The sequence below is a fragment of the Rhinopithecus roxellana genome, chromosome 4, assembly GCF_007565055.1.
Source record: "Rhinopithecus roxellana isolate Shanxi Qingling chromosome 4, ASM756505v1, whole genome shotgun sequence".
NCBI classification, from domain to species: Eukaryota; Metazoa; Chordata; class Mammalia; order Primates; family Cercopithecidae; genus Rhinopithecus; species Rhinopithecus roxellana.
This window is the reverse complement of record NC_044552.1, coordinates 139,316,674-139,341,924: the sequence shown is the minus strand read 5'-3', so window position 1 is coordinate 139,341,924 and position 25,251 is coordinate 139,316,674.

Sequence of the window (25,251 nt, the reverse complement as noted above, 5' to 3'; positions counted from 1 at the left end):
AATAAGTCTCATGAGATCTGATGGTTTGATAAATGGGAGTTCCCCTGCACAAGCTCTCTTGCCTGCCACCATGTAAGATGTGACTTTGCTCCTCATTCGCTTCTGCCATGATTGTGAGGCCTCCTCACAATCAGGAGGTGAGTCCATTAAACCTCTTTCCTTTGTAAATTACCCAGTCTCAGGTATGTCTTTATTAGCAGGGTGAGACAGACTAATACACACCTCATCCTATGAGTTCTATTTTAGGGGCCCAGCCCAGTGGCTCATGCCTGTAATCCCAGTTCTTTGGGAAGCTGAGGCAGGAGGATTGCTTGAGGCCTGGGAAACAAAGCGAGGCCCCATCTCTATAAAAAATTTAAAAATTAGTCCAGGGAAAGCAGAATGGTGTGGCACACACCTGTAGTCCCAGCTACTTGGAAGGCTGAGGCAGTAGGACAGGAGTTTGAGCTTACAATGAGCTGATCACACCACTGCACTCCAGCCTCGGTGATACAGTGAGATTCTGTCTCAAAAAAAAATTACATTTTGATTTTCCAATTAAATGTAAAGATACACTTGTATGTACTGGCTTGTCAGTAGTTATAATGTATGTAGTAGACCAGGAAAAAATAATCATAGCATCTTGTATACTTTTAAATATAAAGCTCATGCTCTGTAAATATTTGATGATAATGATGTTTAGCATCGATTTGAAACCTTTTCAAAGAAAACACAAAATAGTTATGTTGCATGATTTACTTCTCTCCTTCAGACATCTGCTTAGGGTAGAAATCTATCTTCTGGATTGACTTAGGTGAAGTGCTCATTAGAGGCAATAGAAAGAACTGGATACCTCCACCTCCTTTCTGAATCTATGTTTCTTTTATTCAAAAGAGTTAACCAGTTTTTAAATGATACGTATTATGCCACAGTACATTTTTAGCTAATTTCTGCCTCTCCGATAATTCCCCAATCTTCAAAAATGATGGAAGGAGCTGGAAACAGGACAGTTTGTAATTCAAGTAGACCCCACTAGAGTGCACCATATGAACCAAAAAGTTAATTTAACAAGTTTTTTAGGTCTAAGGATGGAATCATTCATCACAACCCTAATCATCAAGTAACAACTTCTAAACATGTAAGCAAATATGTGTATAGAAAAATGTTGACTTGAAAACAAGAAAAAACACAGGATTTATGTTTACTGAATTTATACCTATTCTGCTCCATGTGACCTGGCTTCAGGGAACACTAATGTTACTTTTTGCAAAGATAAAAATCATTTAACATGTTTATGGCATGATAAACAAGCACAGATGTACTTACATGAATGTGACATACTACAGACTCTTATACTAAGGGTTTGATAGGCATCGATTTTATGTCCTGATGTAATGCAGGGGAGAGGAACGTTGGACGTTTCAGAACAGAGAGAAAACAAAATCAAACACCAGAAAACCCTACCATTGAAACAGAAATCATGGAAGACTAAAGTCAGCTGAAGACTAAGCACTAAAGCTTGGTTCTGGTTATAAATGGTCTTAAATGAAAAGATAAATGCTTCCAGAGCCCTCAAGGAAAAAGGTAAGGAAAATAAGAGTCCCATCTGGGAGGACTCTATAGGGATCATGATCTCAGGAGGAGCAGAGGCCATGGTGGTCCTGGAACGCGATGGCATGCTATGTACTCTTAGCAACCTGGTGTGGCTCTAAATGTTAATTTTTTAAAAAGAGTTGATGTGGGAGAACATACCAGAGTAGGAAAAGGAAAAGAGATGGTTTAACTTTTAAAGGAAGAAAATGGCTGCTACACAGCTAAAGCAAAGAAGTCTTTATACTGTTCATTCCTCTACCAAATCACTGAAATCCTTCTCAGGGGGCAAATCATACTCCTGAAAATCACTCCTCAGGAAAAGTAGAGTATGCTCAAGGCTCAGGAGGAAATAAAGATGAGCTGGGAGAAATGACTCCCTGGCTACAAAACTCTGAGAAGTATTAGCAAAAACTGCTGATGATTCCATTAAAACTGCTTCTCCAGTTACATGGATTCAAAAACTGAATAGATCACAAAGGGAAAGAAAAATAAGGATTTATAAAGAGAATCAAAGAACATCAAAAGCACAGGCCATTCAAGCAGAAATTGTATGAATGCAGCAGCCATGTGTTCACCTGCAAGTTTAAATTAATTCTGATTTTAAAAATTATCTTTACATGGCTGAACCACAGAATTCACATGCTCAGAAGCAATGAGAAGTTATCAAATCTTTGTGTTTAGTTTTAAACCAGATACATCATTTTACTACAAGGGACCCAGAACCAGCATCGTATATAAGAAATGAATAACCGGAATAGGAACAGCTCCAGTCTCCAACTCCCAGCGCAAGCGACACAGAAGACCGGTGATTTCTGCATTTTCAACTGAGGTACTGGGGTCATCTCACTAGGGAGTGCCGGACAATCGGTGCTGGTCAGCTGCTGCAGCCTGACCAGCGAGAGCTGAAGCAGGGCGAGGGATCGCCTCACCTGGGAAGTGCAAGGGGGAAGGGAATCCCTTTTCCTAGCCAGGGGAACTGAGACACACAACACCTGGAAAATCGGGTAACTCCCACCCCAATACCACGCTTTAAGCAAACAGGCACACCAGAAGAATATATCCCTCACCTGGCCCGGAGGGTCCCATGCCCACGGAGCCTCCCTCATTGTTAACACAGCAGTCTGCGGCGATCTAACCGCAAGGCAACAGCGAGGCTGGAGGAGGGGCGCCCGCCATTGCTGAGGCTTAAGTAGGTAAACAAAGCCGCTGGGAAGCCCAAACTGGGTGGAGCTCACAGCAGCTCAAGGAAACCTGCCTGTCTCTGTAGACTCCTCCTCTGGGGGCAGGGCTCAGCTAAAAAAATAACAGGGGAAGCAGCAAAGGCCTGAGCAGACGCGAACGACTCTGTCTGACAGCTTTGAAGAGAGCAGTGGATCTCCCAACACGGAGGTTGAGATCTGAGAACGGACAGACTGCCTGCTCAAGTGGGTCACTGACCCCTGAGTAGCCTAACTGGAAGACATCCCCCACTAGGGGCAGTCTGACACCCCACACCTCACAGGGTGGAGTACACCCCTGAGAGAAAGCTTCCAAAGTAAGAATCAGACAGGTACACTCGCTGTTCAGCAATATTCTATCTTCTGCAACCTCTGCTGCTGATACCCAGGCAAACAGGGTCTGGAGTGGACCTCAAGCAATCTCCAACAGACCTATAGCTGAGGGTCCTGACTGTCAGAAGGAAAACTATCAAACAGGAAGGACACCTATACCAAAACCCCATCAGTACGTCACCATCATCAAAGACCAGAGACAGATAAAACCACAAAGATGGGGAAAAAGCAGGGCAGAAAAGCTGGAAATTCAAAAAATAAGAGCGCATCTCCCCCTGCAAAGGAGCGCAGCCCATCACCAGCAACGGATCGAAGCTGGTCAGAGAATGACTTTGACGAGATGAGAGAAGAAGGCTTCAGTCCATCAAACTTCTCAGAGCTAAAGGAGGAATTACGTACCCAGCGCAAAGAAACTAAAAATCTTGAAAAAAGAATGGAAGAATTGACAGCTAGACTAATTAATGCAGAGAAGGTCATAAACGAAATGATAGAGATGAAAACCATGACACGAGAAATACGGGACAAATGCACAAGCTTCAGTAACCAACTCGATCAACTGGAAGAAAGAGTATCAGCGATTGAGGATCAAATGAATGAAATGAAGCGAGAAGAGAAACCAAAAGAAAGAAGAAGAAAAAGAAATGAACAAAGCCTGCAAGAAGTATGGGATTATGTAAAAAGACCAAATCTACGTCTGATTGGGGTGCCTGAAAGTGAGGGGGAAAATGGATCCAAGTTGGAAAACACTCTTCAGGATATCATCCAGGAGAACTTCCCCAACCTAGTAGGGCAGGCCAACATTCAAATTCAGGAAATACAGAGAACGCCACAAAGATACTCCTCCAGAAGAGCAACTCCAAGACACATAATTTCCAGATTCACCAAAGTTGAAATGAAGGAAAAAATCTTAAGGGCAGCCAGAGAGAAAGGTCGGGTTACCCACAAAGGGAAGCCCATCAGACTAACAGCAGATCTCTTGGCAGAAACTCTACAAGCCAGAAGAGATTGGGGGCCAGTATTCAACGTTCTTAAAGAAAAGAATTTTAAACCCAGAATTTCATATCCAGCCAAACTAAGTTTCATAAGTGAAGGAGAAATAAAATCCTTTACAGATAAGCAAATGCTTAGAGATTTTGTCACCACCAGGCCTGCCTTACAAGAGACCCTGAAGGAAGCCCTAAACATGGAAAGGAACAACCGGTACCAGCCATTGCAAAAACATGCCAAAATGTAAAGACCATCGAGGCTAGGAAGAAACTGCATCAACTAATGAGCAAAATAACCAATTAATATCATAATGGCAGGATCAAGTTCACACATAACAATATTAACCTTAAATGTAAATGGACTAAATGCTCCAATTAAAAGACACAGACTGGCAAACTGGATAAAGAGTCAAGACCCATCACTCTGCTGTATTCAGGAGACCCATCTCACATGCAGAGACATACATAGGCTCAAAATAAAGGGATGGAGGAAGATCTACCAAGCAAATGGAGAACAAAAAAAAGCAGGCGTTGCAATCCTAGTCTCTGATAAAACAGACTTTAAACCATCAAAGATCAAAAGAGACAAAGAAGGCCATTACATAATGGTAAAGGGATCAATTCAACAGGAAGAGCTAACTCTCCTAAATATATATGCACCCAATACAGGAGCACCCAGATTCATAAAGCAAGTCCTTAGAGACTTACAAAGAGACTTAGACTCCCATACAATAATAATGGGAGACTTCAACACTCCACTGTCAACATTAGACAGATCAACGAGACAGAAAGTTAACAAGGATATCCAGGAATTGAACTCATCTCTGCACCAAGCGGACCTAATAGACATCTATAGAACTCTCCACCCCAAATCAACAGGATATACATTCTTCTCAGCACCACATCGCACTTATTCCAAAATTGACCACATAATTGGAAGTAAAGCACTCCTCAGCAAATTCAAAAGAACAGAAATTATAACAAACTGTCTCTCAGACCACAGTGCAATCAAACTAGAACTCAGGACTAAGAAACTCAATCAAAACCGCTCAACTACATGGAAACTGAACAACCTGCTCCTGAATGACTACTGGGTACATAACGAAATGAAGGCAGAAATAAAGATGTTCTTTGAAACCAATGAGAACAAAGATACAACATCCCAGAATCTCTGGGACACATTTAAAGCAGTGTGTAGAGGGAAATTTATAGCACTAAATGCCCACAGGAGAAAGCAGGAAAGATCTAAAATTGACAGTCTAACATCACAATTAAAAGAACTAGAGAGGGAAGAGCAAACACATTCAAAAGCTAGCAGAAGGCAAGAAATAACTAAGATCAGAGCAGAACTGAAGGAGATAGAGACACAAAAAACCCTCCAAAAAATCAATGAATCCAGGAGTTGGTTTTTTGAAAAGATCAACAAAATTGACAGACCGCTAGCAAGACTAATAAAGAAGAAAAGAGAGAGGAATCAAATAGATGCAATAAAAAATGATAAAGGGGATATCACCACCGACCCCACAGGAATACAAACTACCATCAGAGAATACTATAAACACCTCTACGCAAATCAACTAGAAAATCTAGAAGAAATGGATAATTTCCTGGACACTTACACTCTCCCAAGACTAAACCAGGAAGAAGTTGAATCCCTGAATAGACCAATAGCAGGCTCTGAAATTGAGGCAACAATTAATAGCCTACCCACCAAAAAAAGTCCAGGAGCAGATGGATTCACAGTTGAATTCTACCAGAGGTACAAGGAGGAGCTGGTACCATTCCTTCTGAAACTATTCCAATCAATAGAAAAAGAGGGAGTCCTCCCTAACTCATTTTATCAGGCCAACATCATCCTAACACCAAAGCCTGGCAGAGACACAACAAAAAAAGAGAATTTTAGACCAATATCCCTGATGAACATCGATGCAAAAATCCTCAATAAAATACTGGCAAACCAGATTCAGCAGCACATCCAAAAGCTTATCCACCATGATCAAGTGGGCTTCATCCCTGGGATGCAAGGCTGGTTCAACATTCACAAATCAATAAACATAATCCAGCATATAAACAGAACCAAAGTCAAGAACCACATGATTATCTCAATAGATGCAGAAAAGGCTTTTGACAAAATTCAACAGCCCTTCATGCTAAAAACGCTCAATAAATTCGGTATTGATGGAACGTACCTCAAAATAATAAGAGCTATTTATGACAAACCCACAGCCAATATCATACTGAATGGGCAAAAACCGGAAAAATTCCCTTTGAAAACTGGTACAAGACAGGGATGCCCTCTCTCACCACTCCTATTCAACATAGTCTTGGAAGTTCTGGCTAGGGCAATCAGGCAAGAGAAAGAAGTAAAGGGTATCCAGTTAGGAAAAGAAGAAGTCAAACTGTCCCTGTTTGCAGATGACATGATTGTATATTTAGAAAACCCCATCGTCTCAGCCCAAAATCTCCTTAAGCTGATAAGCAACTTCAGCAAAGTCTCAGGATACAAAATTAATGTGCACAAATCACAAGCATTCTTATACACCAGTAACAGACAAGCAGAGAGCCAAATCATGAATGAACTTCCATTCACAATTGCTTCAAAGAGAATAAAATACCTAGGAATCCAACTTACAAGGATGTAAAGGACCTCTTCAAGGAGAACTACAAACCACTGCTCAGTGAAATCAAAGAGGACACAAACAAATGGAAGAACAGACCATGCTCATGGATAGGAAGAATCAATATCGTGAAAATGGCCATACTGCCCAAGGTTATTTATAGATTCAATGCCATCCCCATCAAGCTACCAATGAGTTTCTTCACAGAATTGGAAAAAACTGCTTTAAAGTTCATATGGAACCAAAAAAGAGCCCGCATTGCCAAGACAATCCTAAGTCAAAAGGACAAAGCTGGAGGCGTCACGCTACCTGACTTCAAACTATACTACAAGGCTACAGTAACCAAAACAGCATGGTACTGGTACCAAAACAGAGATATAGACCAATGAAACAGAACAGAGTCCTCAGAAATAATACCACACATCTACAGCCATCTGATCTTTGACAAACCTGAGAGAAACAAGAAATGGGGAAAGGATTCCCTATTTAATAAATGGTGCTGGGAAAATTGGCTAGCCATAAGTAGAAAGCTGAAACTGGATCCTTTCCTTACTCCTTATACGAAGATTAATTCAAGATGGATTAGAGACTTAAATGTTAGACCTAATACCATAAAAACCCTAGAAGAAAATCTAGGTAGTACCATTCAGGACATAGGCATGGGCAAGGACTTCATGTCTAAAACACCAAAAGCAACGGCTGCAAAAGCCAAAATTGACAAATGGGATCTCATTAAACTAAAGAGCTTCTGCACAGCAAAAGAAACTACCATCAGAGTGAACAGGCAACCTACAGAATGAGAGAAAATCTGACAAAGGGCTAATATCCAGAATCTACAAAGAACTCAAACAAATATACAAGAATAAAACAAACAACCCCATCAAAAAGTGGGCAAAGGATATGAACAGACATTTCTCAAAAGAAGACATTCATACAGCCAACAGACACATGAAAAAATGCTCATCATCACTCGCCATCAGAGAAATGCAAATCAAAACCACAATGAGATACCATCTCACACCAGTTAGAATGGCAATCATAAAAAAGTCAGGAAACAACAGGTGTTGGAGAGGATGTGGAGAAATAGGAACACTTTTACACTGTTGGTGGGATTGTAAACTGGTTCAACCATTATGGAAAACAGTATGGCAATTCCTCAAGGATCTAGAACTAGATGTACTATATGACCCAGCCATCCCACTACTGGGTATATACCTAAAGATTATAAATTATTCTGCTACAAAGACACATGCACACGTATGTTTATTGCAGCACTATTCACAATAGCAAAGACTTGGAATCAACCCAAATGTCCATCTGTGACAGACTGGATTAAGAAAATGTGGCACATATACACCATGGAATACTATGCAGCCATAAAAAAGGATGAGTTTGCGTCCTTTGTAGGGACATGGATGCAGCTGGAAACCATCATTCTTAGCAAACTATCACAAGAAGAGAAAACCAAACACCGCATGTTCTCACTCATAGGTGGGAACTGAACAATGAGATCACTTGGACTCGGGAAGGGGAACATCACACACTGGGGCCTATCATGGGGAGCGGGGAGGGATTGCATTGGGGAGTTATACATGATATAAATGGTGGATTGATGGGTGCTGACGAGTTCATGGGTGCAGCACACCAACATGGCACAAATATACATATGTAACAAACCTGCACGTTATGCACGTGTACCCTAGAACTTAAAGTATAATAAAAAAGAAAAAAAGAATAACCCAGTTTAAATCCTGTAAAGCAGTAAAGCGATATACCACAACTGCTGAACAGGTGAATCCACCAGAAGAGTCTGGAACTATTGAAATCAAGATTATATTACTCAAGGAAAACATTCATTATCTGATAGTTAAAGGATATCTCTTTGGATGATAAGAAAAAGATAATTTAGACAGGAATCTTAACATAGTAATTCCACACTGTAAGTTGGGGGTTCCATTGTCGGGATAGATGTCTTCAGATAAGGGGGAAAAGCAGCTTGAGAGACCTTTTGTTTAGGGACATCTGTAAAGAACCTCACAGTGGTACACTCACAGAACGGGACTGAACACATTCAGTGTGCTATGAAAAACCATGAAATTTAGAATCACAACGTAATTTGGGGAATCATGCTGAACTATGTTACTTGGGCCTGTATTTTCACAGAATGATTCACTTGTAGGCACTTACTGCATGTTTTATCCCTAGGAATACACGTATGATAGCAATTTATAATAATTTAAGTTGAATAGACATTTATATCTCAAGAGCTCTGGGACAAGTTGGGAATTGGCATGGTTTGTTTTCATTTAAAACTCAGGAAAAAAACTTCAAAATGTATTAAGTATTTTGTTTTAAGTCAACACTTCTCTCATCTTAGTCATTTTTCTTTTGCTTTCTTTGCCTGCCTTAACAATTTTTCAGTTAAAATTCTTTACATAAAAATTGAACTTAACGTGAGGCTATTGAAAGCATACTTTAAAACAACTATATCAGATGATTCAAAATGACTGAATGTACAAGATTAAAGAGATGTCAGATCATTCTATGAAAAGAAAAGAGTAAAGGAAAACCACTTGAAAATGATTCTGTTAAAGATATCCACAACATATTGTTACATGAAAAAAGGCAAACTTCCAATGGTTTGTACAGTTTGACTTCATTTTAAAGATAGATAGATAACATGCATTACACAAATCCACAGTGTATAGACACAGCAAAATTATTTTATATTAACAATACTTATATGTGAGTAGTATATTTGAGATTCTGATTTCTTCTTTTTACTTATTTGCATTTTCCTAATTTTCTACAATTACTATGCATTAATTTGAAATAAAATAATAAAAACATATTCAAAAATAAAATGACTCATTTTTGTATAAATGCCCCAGGCATGGTTCAGAATGCCAGAACTGATAACTCAGAGGGATCTGACTACTGTATTTGGGGCCTTTGTTTTCTTTTTTTCTTAGTGAGTCATGGTAGTTTATTCAGATTGAAATAGGGCAGAAGGTGAAGGGCAGGCATTTTGCTGGTGGAACTCATCACTTTAGGCTCTTTCTTCACCCCAGCCAGATTCTTGGGCACGCCAAACCTGTTTGGAGGTGCCTCTTAGCCTGAGTCTCCCGTCACATGATTTATTTGGTACAGACCCTGCTGTGCAGCCAGACTTTGCTCTACCTCTGCCTGATTTGTCTTGAACCCCCTAAGACAATACTACAATAGGCAATTGCAACTGTAAGACCCGGACAGAAGTTTAGGGATTTAGTCAAATCCCACCAGGAGAGGGATGAGGTAGATAGTATTGACTCAGGAGCTGGGAGCAGTGAAAGAATTAGGTCATGAAGAGGCATGGAGAATAAGTAAGAAGCCCAGGTACCCAAGAGGTATTACTGCTATCATCCTTCCTGATGTTGTATGAATTTATATACAGTTTTGAGGCGGGGCTAATTAACCCTAAAGAGGATCTTTCTAAATACTTAGCAATTTATAAATGTACTAAAAAGACATCAGAATTTTGTACCCATGTCAAATGACCCTTGATGAGGCTGTCTCCCTATTACTTTTCCTAGAAAGCTAGCTTTCATTATAGCAGAAAAGACCTCACCATGCGTGCTTTGCTGGGTCACCAACAGGCAGCACCAGTATCTGGTTTACGGCTTCAGAGGTAAGCAGAGGCCCAAAGACAGTGAAAAAAAAAATCAGTATGTTTGAAAACATTTCAAATTAATATTAAAATAAATTCAAGGAAACGCCATTTGAAAAGCCAGAACCTTGCTGAACTCCTTGCATTTATTTTATAGTTTAATATTGTTTTTATTTTAAATAACAAATGGGAGGAAGGGCAATATAATCTCAGTGTTTAGAGCACTGAAGATCCAAATCTGCATACATGTAACAGATCACTTGCCCTGTGATATGATGTTACAATGATCCATATACTCCTGTTTGCACACACACACACACTCGAGAATTTCTTGCAATAAAATTTTATCCATTTACTTTAAGGATTTGGTCCTTATAAAAATGCAAATACTTGTTAGAATGGGTAATATAATAAAGACTTGAGGCTGGGCGCGGTGGCTCACGCTTGTAATCCTAGCACTTTGGGAGACCGAGGCAGGCGGATCATTAGGTCAGGAGATCCAGACCATTCTGGCTAACACGGCGAAACCGCCTCTCTACTAAAAATACAAAAAAAGCTAGCCGGGCATGGTGGCGGGCGCCTGTAGTCCCAGCTACTCCGGAGGTTGAGGCAGGAGAATGGCGTGAATCTGGGAGGCGGATCTTGCAGTGAGCCGAGATTGCGCCACTGCACTCTAGCCTGCGAGACAGAGAGAGACTCCATCTCAAAATAATAATAATAATAATAATAATAATAATAATAATAATAATAATAATGATAGCGTTGGTAGTGAGAAGGGAAGATGAGGATGCTGGAAAAGCAGCAGAGGAGGAAGGGAATGGGGGCCTCAAAGACAAATGAGACCCTCTTCATGATTTGCCTGTGACCAATACTGGATCTTTAGAATAAGCTTTATACTTTCTGCAATTCTTTTGCAAAGAAATGTGCAAATAATTCTGGTGGTTTCCCTATGACTTTTCGGAGCTGGTCCCAAAATAATCTTCTTTCATAAAGAAGTAAAGCAGATGATAACAGTCAGGTAGTAAGCAGTTTCTTGCTGTATGCAGACATTCTTACCAGGATGTCCTACTTTATAACTCATCCAGGACAATGTGTGTGTGTGTGTGTGTGTGTGTGTGTGTGTGTGTGTGTGTGTGTGTATGTGTGTGTGTGTGTATAAGCTAAGAAATGAGAATATCTTAAGAATGATGGGGAGTTGGAGAAATAATTGAAATTCAGCGTTTTTGTATTCAGTGTCTTAATAAAAACTAAGGTTTGTGTAAGTAAAGACATTGCAGATTTTTTTTCTAATTTTAAGATTAAATTAAGTTCATATATATCAATTCATTACTTAAAAGTTTACATGTGTATGTATAATTTAGAGAGCTTTAAACTTCTCTATTAATGTGTTAGTTCAAATTAAGGAGTTATAGTGTATCTTGGCCACATGCAATAAATATTAATAGTCATTGTATCAATAAAGAGTCTTGAATTCAAACTAGCTTTATGAAATTCAGAAAAGACATTCAACTTTAAAAAGCATTGAGCGTTATTGTAGAATAACTAGTAGTGACTGTTAGATACAGTCTCGGACTGTTCGTGAAGAAAATTGATTCCTCTAAATACTTGCCTTTATTTTAAAATTTAAGTATGGGGATTACACAGTATATTTTCCAATGTGTTCAAGTGATTCAAATTTTACAGTTATGAAAGTAAACATGTACTAATTACTCAACAAAAATAGACTTCCTTATGTCTCTCTCTCAAATCTTTTCCACATACCAATTTTAAACTCTAATACATCTTCTGTGAATATTCTTTTTTTAAAAAAAATTCAACTTTTATTTTAGATACGGGTGGTATGTGTGCAGATTTGTTGCATGGGAACATTGCAGGATGCTGAAGTTTGGAGTACAGATCCCATCACCCAGTTAGCGAGCATAGTACCCAACAAGTAGTTCTTAAACACCTCCCCTGAACCCTCTAGTAGTCCATAGTGACTATTGCTCTCATATTTATGTCCATGAGTGCTCAATGCTTAGATCCCATTTATAAGTAAGAACATGAGGTATTTTAGTTTTCTGTTCCTGCATTTATTTTCTTGGGATTATGGCCTCCATCTCCCTCCGTGTTGCTACAAAGGACATGATTTTGTTATTTTTTTATGCCTGTATAGTATTCCATTGTGTATATGTACCACACTTTGATGGACACCTGGGTTGATTCCCTGTCTTTGCTATCGTGAATAGTGCAGCAATTAACATATGAGTGCAGGTGTCTTTTTGGTAGAATGATTTATTTTCTTTTGGGTATATACCCCGTAATGGGATTGCAGGGTCAAATGATAGTTCTAAGTTATTTGAGATATCTCCAGACTGCTTTCCACAGTGGCTGGATTAATTTACATTCCCACAACAGGATATAAGCATTCCCTTTTCTTCACAGCCTCTGATTGGTATGAGATGGTATCTCATTGTGGTTTTGATTTCCATTTCTCTAATGATTAGTGATGTTGGGCATTTTTTCATGTGTGTTGGCTACTTGTGTATCTTCTTTTGAAAAGTGTCTGTTCATGTCCTTTGCCCACTTTTTAATGGGGTTATTATTATTATTATCATTGCTTGTTTATTTATTTAAGTTCCCTATAGAGTCTGGATATTGGTCCTTTGTTGGATGCATAGTTTGTGAAGATCTTCTCCCGTTCTGTAGGTTATCTGTTTGCTTTGTAGATAGTTCCTTTGGCTGTGCAGAAGCTCTTCAGTTTAAGTAGGTCCCACTTGTCTATTTTTGCTTTTGTTGCATTTGCTTTTAGGAACTTAGCCAAAACTTCTTTGCCAAGGCTGATGTCAAGAAGAATTTTTCCTATGTTGTCTTCCAGGATTTTCATACTTTGAGGTATTAAATCCTTAATCCATTTTGAGTTAATTTTTGTATCTGATGAAAGGTAGGGATCCAGCTTCAGTCTTCTGCACATGGCTAGCCAGTTATTCAAGCACCATTTACTGAATAGGGAGTCCTCTCCCCATTGCTTGTTTTTATTGGCCTTGTCAAAGATCAGATGGTTGCAGGTGTGTGGCTTTATTTCTAAGTTTTCTATTCTTTTCCATTTTTCTATGTGTCTGCTTTTGTACCAGTACCAAGTTGTTTTGGTTACTGTGGCATTATAGTATAGTTTGAAGTAAGGTAGTGTGATAGTCTTTACACAAATTATATATACCCTTCCATATACCCTTCAATTTGACGGTTACCATATTCCTCTAACCAGTGTCCTTTAAGAATTAAAATATGACTAAAAATACATACTCACAAGACTCATAAAGATTAATTGGGACCAAATAACAGGAAGAACCCAGTATAAACTCTTGAACATTATAGGGCCATGTCAATTTTTGCTCTGTAATAACCACCTCAACTTTTAGTGAGCTAAAACAACACCATTTATTTAACTCATAGGTCAAAGGGTCAATAATTTGGGCTGAGCTCAACTGGGCCATTGTACCAGTCTCTGCAGCGGTTCCCTCATGCTTCTGCAGCTGGCTGCTGAATCAGCTGAGATCTGGTGAGCTATCAGCTATGGTGGTTGGGTTCCTCTCCATATGGCCGCTCATCCCCCAACAGAGTAGCCCGGGCTCCTTTATATAGCTGTCATAGGGTTCCAGAAGCCATGCAGAAGCATGCCAAGGCTTTCAAGACCAAGCTCAAAACTCACTGGATGTTGCATCTGTTGCATTCTATTGACCAAAGCAAGTCACAAGATCAGCTGACATTTAACCTGTTGATGAGAGGAGATGCAAAGAATTGTGACAATTTTTTCAATCCATCTTGGTTCTCACTTCATTTCCCTTCCTTTTCCTACACACTAGCAAAGTGTTTTCACTCTCAAATTTATGAATTAATTTGAAAAAATTATTTTCAATTTATTGTCTTTGAAATAGCACATACTTCTCCAAAGCAGACCTTTGTCTTCCTACATTTCTTCCTGTCCCTGAGGTTATATTTACATAGCACTTTACCAATTACAAAGTCCTTTCACCAAATGGATCACTTCATGTAATTCTCACAACAATCACAGGTAGACAAAGCAAGAATATTAATTTTCATTGCATGGTAACGAACAGTAACTCAAATAGGTTAACTTGGATACTGGAGTTCACTTGGCATTTTCAAGAATCTTGTTAACCAGTTGTTAAATATAACTATTATTAAAAATTAAATTAAATTTTAGTGGGGGAAATCTCACAACCTCATGAAACAGTGTGATCTCAAATCCATGATTTTCACCTTCTCCTGAGTTTCCGGCAATCTGCGACAATTTGACTGTTTTTCTTTCATCAAATTTACCTTTTGTTTTTCAGGGTGACTATTTCAAACTTATACCACTAAAAGTCTGTGTAATATCATACCCCTTCTGTTTTTCAGTGGACAACTGGCCTCCCATTTCATGGTAAAATAGAAGTCACAAAATAGGAGAAAGCGCCTTGTACCTTCCCGCCACCTCATCCCCAAGCTTCCCATTGTTCCTAAAGGTCATGTTCACCCTCCTAATTAGGATGATGGGAGAAGCATCTCTCCTCCTTCATAAAACTAATGGCTCCACTTACAATCTAGATCCCATTTACAAAAGTTTCTCCAGAGATTTAAGGTCATAAATTAACTACTTTCTCACCTGAGGTTTCAAAATGGTTGTTCTATACTGGGGCTTTTCCCATCAGCATTTAAAGGTGCTTAATTCTCTTCCCCCACCCTCTACCCCAAATTTCTTTTATTTTTATGTCTGTCATCCTATCTCATTCCCACATCAGACTCTTCACAGACACAATTATGGGAAGAGTTACTTGCAGTAGCTCTACACGCCCAGGAGCACTCAGCACTCTGAAGTTTGGCAGGCTCGATATTTCCATTGAAACCCCCTGGTTCACCATTGCTGATGGACTTCTTGGGGCCAAATGCAGTGGGTACTTTTGTATCATACTCAACAAAGAGCCACAGGAATATTAAATTGATAAAAATCTTGAATCAGACAATTGTGTCACCCTCAGAAGCAGGAGTCCCCACACTGTTATTAAACTAAGAGAAATTCAGAGTAAAAGCTATAAAATGGGAAAAGGATAGTCATTTTATACTCATAAACTTTAAAATTAACAGATATTTGATGTGATAGATATGCTAATTACACCGATTTGATCATTATACATTGTATTCATGTATCAAAATATTCACTGTACTCCACACATACGTACAATTGTTATATGTCTGTTAAAAATAATAAAAGCACAAAATATTAACAGAGAAAAAATAGATTTTATTCATTTATAGGTAAATAAATACATTTTAAAAGTGATATGCAAAACCCATCACTTCCTAGGTTCTTTTTTTGCTACATTTTACTGTTATCTGGAGGTTATTGACATCTATTGTATCTATGTGGTAGAAATACCATAGAAGGGTATGTTAGTTATTGCACATGCCTCACATCTCCACATTCAGTGATGTGATGTCAGTAGCTTGAAATAGGCTATGGTGGAAACATTTGGAAATCAGGATTTGATTTGTTGCTTTGTTGATTGTCTAGACTTTAAAAAGTGATGAAAAATGTTCAAAGGATTAAATTTAAAATGTTTTATGTCTACAGCTATTACACTGTGAATAGCACAAAAAATCGAGAAAATGTTCTTTGGATGTTTAAATCTTATTATCTGATTTATCGAAAAAGTCACCTCGCTAATGAACAAATAAAGTTCCAACATACATCTTTGATGCTTCACTTTTTCTTTCCCAGTAACATAAATAAAAATATCAATCAACATTCATGTCAGAACTACATGCAGGGAACCAGGTGCTAAACATCTCCAGCCCAAGTTGACAAAACTCATAGGGTTAAAGTAGACACACAAAGTCAGACCCTGTGTCCCAGGCTTAGGATTCTTTTTCTCAAGCCACTTGGTTTCTCCTCTCAAAGAGAGGTGGGGCAGAGGGATAGGATTACAATAGTTGATCATAGAAAACCATCTATTCCTTTCTTCGTTTCTCATTTATTCATTTAAATCTGGAGACTACCTGAGTGGATTTACATGCAAAAATTTTACATTTTTGTTTTTAGGAGAAAAACAATACTCATGCCCACTTTTCACACTGTATCCCCCAGCTGAGAGGTCAAATTAATACCAAGTCCATGGGCTTTAGAGGGGACCAGATGTGTACTCTGTCACTCGTTAGCTGCATGACCCTATGCTGTCCAAGCCTCTCTCTTCTCAACTATAAAATGAGAATTATAACAACAATGATGATAATTGCGTGGACTTTTATCAGGTTTAAATAAAATAATGAATATAATTCACTTTGTATCATCCTTGGCACATGCTGAACATTCAAAACATGTTAAAAATCATTAAAATTACTATTTTACTAAGTTATAGGATGTGCTAGGAGGAAATAGGTTAAGTGTGGCAGATGATGTTGCTTGGTTGACCCAGTCCCATCTGTATTCCTTCTCTCTAGTTACTGTCCAGTGATTGGGGATTTCAATGCAACCCAATTAGGGCCAATGAAGTGAATACAAGGTTTTTGTAAAGGGATAGGCTTGACTTTTGCCACTCTCTCCCCTCTATTTCTGCTTCCAGGTGGAGAAGCTATGAGGCAGTAATCATGAAGATAGATGCTTGCATGCTAACGATGGCCCTACGTGTAAGACAGAAAGAGCCTGGATCCTTGATAACACTGCTGAGCTGTTAGAGGCCCTGCATTGCCAATCTCCAGACTTCTTCCTATGTGAGAAAAATGAACTCCAGTCTATTTAAGCTACTACAAGAGTGTTTTCTATTATTTGATATGGAAAATATTTTTAACTAATGTGTCAAAATTAGAGGTAGGGGTCAGGGAGAAGGAAAGAGGGGAGGGACAGAGAGCAAAGGGTGGGGGAAGGAGACAGAGACAGAGAGCAAGACAGAGTTCATGGAAAACAGTGGTTTGTTTAACTTATGAATAAACGCCTTCCAATCATTAATACTATATATTTTCTTATCAATGATTGATTACATAGTCAAGAAGTTAATACAATGGCAGCAAATATCAAATAGAAAGTTCTATAATTCAAGAGATTTCCTGTGAATAAAAACAAATCCATTTTATTCCTAACCCTGAACACATTCAAGTATGAGAAAAATACATGACAGTAGACAGAAAATTAAATCTGAGGAAAGGTTACATAAGAACAGAATGGACTATATAACTGTCAGAAGGAAATACTTTTTTATACACAAAATATGCTGTTCAAACCTCTCATAAGAGAAATATAAATTTCTATTACGTATAACTGAACTTCTAGTGAAATTCTTCTAATGAAGAATTCTTTGAACACAGGAAATATGAGCGATAACAGTTGATACAGTCTTGCCAAGAGTAGCTAATCTGGAGCAAGTTATCATTTTTAAAAATGATGCTGAAAATGATAAGCAACATTCACTGCAATTAAGGAAAGCATGTTATTCTGTTTCTTACCTAGCATCCTTTATTAAAATTATAGAGAAAAAATAGTATTTAGCCATGCAGGACTTCTTCGGCAATACTCATTTTCTGCTCACAGTAATGTTTAGAAAAGCACTTTTCTTTTGTAAGTGCTTAATGTTTGATGACTATGAAAAAATTAAGGCTTCTGTAAGGCAGCATTGTCTTAGTTCATTCAGGCTGCTGTAACAGCATACTATAGACTGGGTGGCTTATAAACAACAGAAATTTATTTCTCACAGCTCTGGAGGCAGGGAAGTCCAAGATCAAGGCACCGACAGGTTCAGTGTCTGATGAGGACTGGCTTTCTGGTTCACGGACAATGCCTACAATGTGTTCTAACATGGTGGAAAGTGGGAGGGGTCTCACTGAGGCCTCTTTTGCAAGGATACTAATCCCATTTATAAGGGCTCTGCTCCCATGACAGGTCCCACCTCATAATATCATCTCCTTTGGGAGTTAGGATTTCAACATATGAATTACAGGGTGGTGGAGGTGGGGCACGAACACAAACATTTATACCACAACAAGCATCTTAAGCAGCTAATAGTACAATCAATTAAATGCTTTCTCTTTTCAAAGTATGAATGTTTTTCTGTACAAAGAAAGGAAAACACCTGGAAGGTGCTCTGAACTGAATGGGGTTGAAAGGACGAGCTCTCAGGTGTCTGACTCATTAGAGGGCATATGTTCCTGGGTAGCCCAGATGCAGTACTGAGTTAGAAGCTTCCAAAGGCACCAAACCATGTGGAGATAGTTTAGTCCTGACAAACCCCACCTCAGTTTACTGGATCCAGCGGGTTTCATACCTACTTGCCTTCGCCTAGCTCCAATATCTCTCCAGTCTTGCCTGTTTCCGTCTCCTATTGTCTATGACATCAGCTCACCCAGTCCTTTCATTACTCTGTATTTGGTTGGTATCCTTTTTTCCATTCTTTCCCCTTGTCAGAATGGTTTTCTGATTCTTTCCACATTTGATTTCCTTTTTTTCAGGCTTGTTAATCAGAATAGCTCCTCAGACCTCTCAGAATTACATTATGCACATTTTTCCTTCCACTGTCAATATTCCAGCTAGCAAGGGCTTGGCAATGGGCTTTCCTAAGTACTCACTGTCTATCTATTTAATAACCTATGCTAGACTTATGCCAGGCATTGATCTGCATTTCCAAAATCCACCCTTCAAAATTCAAATTTTAAAAATTGTGACATGGCCAGATGGGGTGGTTCACGCCTATAATCCCAACACTTTGGGAGGCCGAGGCAGGCAGATCACCTGAGGTCAGAAGTTCAAGACCAGCCTGGCCAACATGGTGAAACCCCGTCTCTACTAAAAATGCAAAACTTAGCTGGGTGTGGTGCTGGGTGTCTGTAATCCAAGCTAGTTGGGAGGCTGAGGCAGCCAAATCACTTGGACCCAGGAGGTGGAGATTGCAGTGAGCCGGAATCATGCCACTGCACTCCAGCCTGGACAAGGGCGAGACTCTGTCTCAAATTTAAAAAAAAAAAGTGACATTTTTCTACTTCTGGCACCTAAACTCTTTGCCATGAACTTCGAAGCTTACAGAGTGGAGATATCTCTAAGGATCTCAGGTACGATTCATGTAAACCTGGAGTTTTAATTATATTTAAAGAAGCAAATGATTTTCAATAATTGCTTCACTTAAGTTGGTCTTTTGTGACCTCTTAATAACATTTACTTTATGAATCAATCCCAGTTTAAGTATCATCTTTCTTGATAGAAAAATGAAACAGACAGTTGAGCTTTGTCTTTTCTCTACCATCTGTTAATGTACAACCTGCCCCAAGCCTTGGCCATGTTTCTTTTTTGTTGTTCTTGTTCTGGACTTAGCTTAAGAAAAAGATCACTCAGAACCTTCTGAAAATATTGCTAGCATTTCTACAAGAGTCAGCACATCCTACACTTGTGTCTTTCTGATATTTTCCTTCTAAGTTTCTGCCACTTGCACATAAGGATCCTTGAAATTTTAAGTTTCCTTTTATCTATTATGTGTTTCCCTTGAAAACCTCTGTTGACTGAAATGGACACTGGGTAGAGGAAACAGCAGGAAGCACAAAAGAGGAATTGCTTTTCTACCTGGGTTATATGTCTGACAAGTCCCCGAGTTCACCTCTTGGGAACATTGTGTTTTCTATATTCTTCTGTCTTTGATTTTTCTCTCTCCTCTTTTCACCCAAATGCCCTCCAGACTTTCAATCCTCAAAATTATAAATTTCCACATGTTTCTCTCTGCCCTTTGTGTTCAGTTTTCTTCATATGAGCCAGGAACATTCTTCCATTGCTTGATTTTTGCTTCAGGTGCCACTTTCCCACATTGGGTAATAATTACAAAATCACCTTTACCTTTAAGTACTAATACTTCAAATCCCTTTTGTCCATTCTTCATAATCATATAACATCCAAGGCAATATTACTCCTCTTTCCTCCACTTCCTCCTCCCTCCTCTTTCTCTCCCACCCTTCCTTTACCAAATGTTTGGGTGCTTGCTCCATGCCAAATACACAGGATACACACGAGACCAGGAACTTATAGTCTTAGGATCCTGTAGATTTTAATCTCACGTGGAACCTTGATAGTATTTAATGTGCTTATTTATATAAACCTATAAGTATTGATCGGTAAGTATTGTTTATTGAGTTCCTAGCATATGCATAGAACCAGGCTAGGAAGTAAAATAAAGTGAGGTGGCATAGTGAGGTTTGGTTTACAGAAAGAAAGTGGGCTTTGAGGTTAAGTCAGGCCTGGATTTAAAACCCTGCACCAGTACCTTCCAGTTAGCCTTAGGTGAGTTATTTCAATCTCCTCATCTATAAAAGGAAAGTTACAGACTAGTAGGTTGGTTATGAGAGCTCTGTGTGTATGTGTGTGTGTGTGTGTGTATGTGTGTGTGACAATCTAATCTGGAAAAAGATTTTGGATGTAGTATCCATAGGATTGACCAAAATATAGTCTATATCATATCTATAAGAGAACAAATTCATTATTTTCTTCAAGCTACAAATCTTTCAATGAAATATTCTCCTTAAAATGATATGCCATTTTATTTTCCAATAAATTAAGAGTTTCTCAATCTAATATCTCACAGGAGTCATCACCTTTAAAGTTCAGCTATTGTACCATTGCCTATCATATTGTTTTAACTAAGACAATTTTGCATAAAATAAATGATTGAGCTTATAAATGATTGTGTTGTCTTTTTTACCTCATGGATAAAAATCACACATAGGAGACAGTGGTACAATTGCGATATTGATTTAAAGCTTTTAGAGCTCCCTAAGCATCTTTATTAAAATCACCACACTTGAATTAGTGTGGGCAGAAAAGTCTTTCTGGCATTATTATATTTTTTAGGTTGGCATAAGACAGGATGTTACCCTAGCCCTTCTTGTTTTTTTCAATGTGCACTTCATAATTAGGTCAGTTTTCAGAAAACGAAGCTGCTTCCTTCTGTGGTCAGTTTTGCCTATCATCAAGCTCAACCCTGTATCTGCAACAGACACACCTTCTCTGCATACATCTTCAGGCCCACAAAGAGATGCCACTGTTATCCATTGGTAGTAACATCCTTTGACATGAACCATCCTCCCATCTGTTCCTCCGGTGACCCAGTCTGCTTCTGGCTTCTTCCTCCGTCAATTGTGTGCAATCCCATTCCTGACCTTGAGTCTTGAGTTTCTGGTCCACACCTTGATTCCCCTTCAAAGACTCTGGCTTGCATTTATACAAACAGTTCTATTCACTTGGGGTTTTCTCAGTGGTAAAATCCACACTATTTGGGCATTCATTCACTCAATAAATCTTTATTAAACAGCTAATATGTATCAAGCACCCTGGTTTGAAATCTAGTTCTTCAGTTTGTTCCTTTTTCTCTAAAAGAGAGACTTAGACAAGCCCTTTCCCATCCCTTTCCATCTGTGGTTAATATGATGACTTCTAACTGTCATTCAGTCACATCTGGCTCTTGAGCCAATACTGATCAGTAGGACAGGTAGCACTAATGCTGGACTGAATCTGCCACTGGCCTTTCTGTTGCGGACCCAATATCTAGTGTACCTGAAATTAACCCACCACATTGCAGCCCTCTCTTACTTCTTGCTGTATTGCCCAATCCACAAAATAAGGTCTATGTTTTAGTTCTCCAACTAGCATCCTAGTCTCCCTCCCAGGCCTGCGATGTGCCTTAAGTCAGACTACTTTTGGGGGCCCTGACACACAGATCCTGCCTGTATATGTCCGTCGTCACCACCACAGCCAACCGTTCTGTGCATAGTCGCTCATATTCAGTCTTATCCTAAGCAGAACTAGAACATATAGCTGGTTTAGAGAATTGCCTGCTGATGGTCCCATCCACCATATTAGACCTTGTGTAACACCCTCTAGAACAAAAATGCACCACTTTGGGACTTTTTAGTGTGTTACAGTTCCATGAGATCTTTCCACTTCCCCATCCATTCCCCATTCTGTTGAGGTTTCCTTCTTGATCCCCACTTCAGCCATATTGCTCAGTTACGGTGTGCCCCAGGCCTGAGTTTGTCTGAGTTATGACACATGCCAATACTAAGATAATAATATAGCTTGTCATCCAAATCAGAGCAATTTTGAAAGTGAAATAGGATCTTATTAATAATTGAACCTAGGCAAGAAGTATCAGCATGAACTGTCCCAGGCAAACCAGGTGACCCTAACCATAACAAACGTGATAGTAAAAATCCATATTCTGCTTGTATGAGCCTTTCTTTCAGTGCTAGAAATGGTCTTGTGAGAAGCTCAAGATGTTTTAAACATCTAAATATTAATTATAGCAACCTCCAGACTGTTGTTTTTGTTAAACATACTTGCTAATGAATGCTATCAAACAATTGTATTGAATAGATCAGCTCATTTGCTCAGGGTCTATTTTGTAGCTAATATTATCTGGCACAGATATTAGCATAGAGTGGTTTTGGAAAAAAATACCTATTGAATCTGACAGGGTTGTAAGTTTACCTTTCTGCACAAAATAAATATGCAAGGGGAGCTATGTAAAGATTAAATGATGGTAAGTCATATGAGGATAACTGTGAGTGAGGGTATTTTACAACTTCCATCTTCAAAATGGTCCAGCTACTCAGGATGCTGAAGTGGGAAGATTCCTTGAGGCCAGGAACTCAAGGCTGTAGTGCACTTGTTGGTGTCTGTGAATAGACACTACACTCTAGCCTGGGCAACATAGCAAGCAAGACACATCTCAAAAAAATCTTCTAAGTCAAAGATTTTTCTCCTGCATTTTATGACACAGAAACTTCAGTTTAAATGGATACACATTTGTGCCCGTCAATAGACATGGGATTTGGAAGTGTGGCCTGTTAATGAGATGCAGGCCCCACCTTATTGAGCTTTTTACTAAAGAAGCAACTACATTCAAAGCAAAAGCATTTATCAGATAATATCATGGCTAATGTCTTCACTGGAGAAAAAGGAAAGAAAAAGCAATGAACTCAATAATTCCACAGCCTCCCCAAACTTCCAGACTTATACCTTTTAAAGATGCATATGTTGGAGATATGCCATTTCAAGTCCATTTACAGAAAGGAAGCAGAGTCCCCCTGAGCACTGAAGTCAGTTTTTTTCTTTTAAGAAAAGGCATGACAGACGACAAAGGACTTGAGAGCCTTCATAGTGTCATAAATTTTGTTGTTGTTGTTGTTGTTGTTGATGATATCAGAGAGAAATAAGACATTTCATGGTGAATATATCTGGAGTAGTATGTATAGTGTTAGGTGTACAGGCCCTGGAAAATGATGGCTTGTGTTTAAATGGCAGAGCAGCTACTGTATAGACATACCAATAGCCTTGAACAAATTACTTGACATTGCTGAACATCCGTTTCCTCATCTGTAAAATAGTGATTTTTGTACATATCTCAAGGGTTATTGAAAGGATCAAATGAACTAATGGTTGTAAAGTGCTTTGTAGGAGTTCGGGTCATAGTAAGTATTTAATAAATATTAGACATCATTATTATCAAACCCATCAAACATACCCAACAAAGAGGACAAACCCTTGGCATGTGTATGGCCACATCCTGAACCAAGAACACATGCTTCTGTTGAACATAGACATTGGCTCAAAAAACTTCTGATGGAATTCTTCTAAACATACTGACCCAACAACTTGACCCAGATGAAATCTGTATCACAAGCAATGGACAGCTAGAAGTGGTGCTCACTCAAGAGCACACCCAAAAATGCATTTAAAAATAGCATGTGCAGGCATTTGTGGTGGTTTTCATGTGGGAGGTGAGTTGCCTGACAAAAATAGTGAAGGCAGGCTCAATTTGGCAGATGCTGACATGTGTAACTCCCATTTCAGTGGGAGCTTCACATGCATATGTTTAAACTTTGACAGTGATCTTATAAAATACCTCCCCTGAGGAAGAATGCTGCTGATATTCCACAGAGGTTTTGTCTGTAAAATAATCCCTTACACCTTATATTCTCCATCTCACTTTCTTACACAAAGATTATTTTAAATCAGATGTGAAAAAAACACCAGGCTTTGTACCTGGGGTCTTAACTAGACTTTATGAGAATTAAGCAATAAGATCTTTGATGCAAACACTGGTTAAATGTATTCATCAACTGAAGTTCTTTTAGCACTTACTTTGTATCAGGAACAGAGCTGTGATTGAGTGATGGAGAAATGTGTGTAATGTGATTCTTATACTTAAGGAAAATGTAATTTTGATAGGTGAGAAAGATACATAGGCAAATAATTATAGCACAATATGTTTGGTGGTAGACTAATTTACGCAGTGATACAGGCACAGGAAAAAAGGATAATTAAATGTTGTTCCCAGAATCATGTAAGTGGTTAGTGGCAGGGTTGAATCTAGTAATAAGTGCTCCTGCGTGCCAGTCTATTATCCTGGCTTCAACAACTCCTAATAGTAATTTAATACCTTGGATTTACATTTTTACTATGTTATTTTGTGATCACAAATCCCTCTCACATAAATCATCTCACTTTTTGTAAAACGATCATGACCCTCCTCTCTGGTGTGCTTTGCTGGGTAATGAGAGTCTGCACATCATCCCAGAGTAACTGCTTTTGTAAGGCAACAGCACTCTCCTCATCAGTGCTGAGAGGCAGCAGTAGGATAAGGCAGGAGAGGCTGGAGTGAGAAATTTTAAATGTTAAGAATGGTCAATCAATATACAATTTCTGCCACCTAATGGTTTTTCAAAGTTATTTGCATGCTTGGTGAAAATTCTTTATACCAAAATATAAAGATTTGCCTGATAGTTCAACAATATAAGGGATTGTGACAAGAAAAATGTTTTAGTGTTTCATCATGTGACAAAAACAATGTTTACATTTAGAGTTTAATTTTTGAGAT